We start from the raw sequence: 1,129 nt of genomic DNA, 5'->3' as shown, positions 1-1,129 counted from the left end.
GAATCAGACAGAAAATAAAACTGATTTAAAAGAGATAAATATGCACAATGTACAAGATGTGTCTGTAATGTCACATTATTAGGACAGCTGCTGATTCTGTGCACCGGACAAGGTGCCCTCTTTTTCCATTTGAGCTCCTGCCCCCGAAAATGTCTGTGCACGCTCCTGCAACAAGACATTCTGATGATGGACCTCTTTCAGTGACCTAACACCCCCTGGCTCAAATGTCTCTAAGTTCTGTCCAATAGTTGCTTCAGATTTTCTAATGACTTTACGACACTGGATTGAACAGCACAATATTTAGAAAAGTAACACAGAACCTGATGACACCCACTGGTACTGATGCTGCTCCCCCCAGCAGACCACGGACATTCAATGCAAGGTTTACTGTTCGGTCACTACACAAAGTTGTCCACCAGTTCCCTGCACTTCAGTTCTCATCCATCTGTAATCCACCACACACCCAGAGTCATCAGAATAGTTCTGCAGGTGGTATGATTCAGAGTTGCACTGAAAGTCTGAGATGTACAGAGTGAACAAGAACAAAGACCAGATTGTCACTGAGCACTACAGACAGATTAAAGAAATGTACAAAAAACAGGTCCATTTATTCACTTTATTAAATCAYAACATCAGATTATTATTATTATATTAGATACGCATGTAAATATTACATTTTGTGTTGAAGTTAGTACCTTTGTGTTATGCTGCCCTGACAAGAACAAACATAAACTACAAGTGTTTAGCTTATGTTTATCTGCAGAATTATTGTGCCTCCGCCTGAGGAGAAGTAGTTCTCTGATTGATCATCACACTGTCCTGTGTGCACTGTTTCTCCTGAACGGAGCTACATTTCAGTCAAAATTGATATGATAATTGTTTTTAGCCCAACAGAGATCTGAAAACATTTTGGGGTCAAAAGTCAAAGATAAATAAGAGTGAAAAGAAGTGGAGTGGATTTAGTTTTTTTTTTAAATTTGTATGTTATATTTTATTATTCTGTTTGTTGTCGTCAGACTTCACCATGAAGGAGTCAGAGAGCCGTTCCTGCAGGAGTAGCAGCGATTCCAACTGCACTTTCAGAACCACATCGGCAGTGATTCCAAGCGGGCCGAACCGAGTATTGCAT

The sequence above is a fragment of the Austrofundulus limnaeus genome, unplaced genomic scaffold (genome assembly GCF_001266775.1).
Source record: "Austrofundulus limnaeus strain Quisiro unplaced genomic scaffold, Austrofundulus_limnaeus-1.0 Scaffold769, whole genome shotgun sequence".
NCBI lineage: Eukaryota > Metazoa > Chordata > Actinopteri > Cyprinodontiformes > Rivulidae > Austrofundulus > Austrofundulus limnaeus.
The sequence above is the reverse complement of the archived record's forward strand: the minus strand, read 5'-3'. Positions refer to the sequence as shown.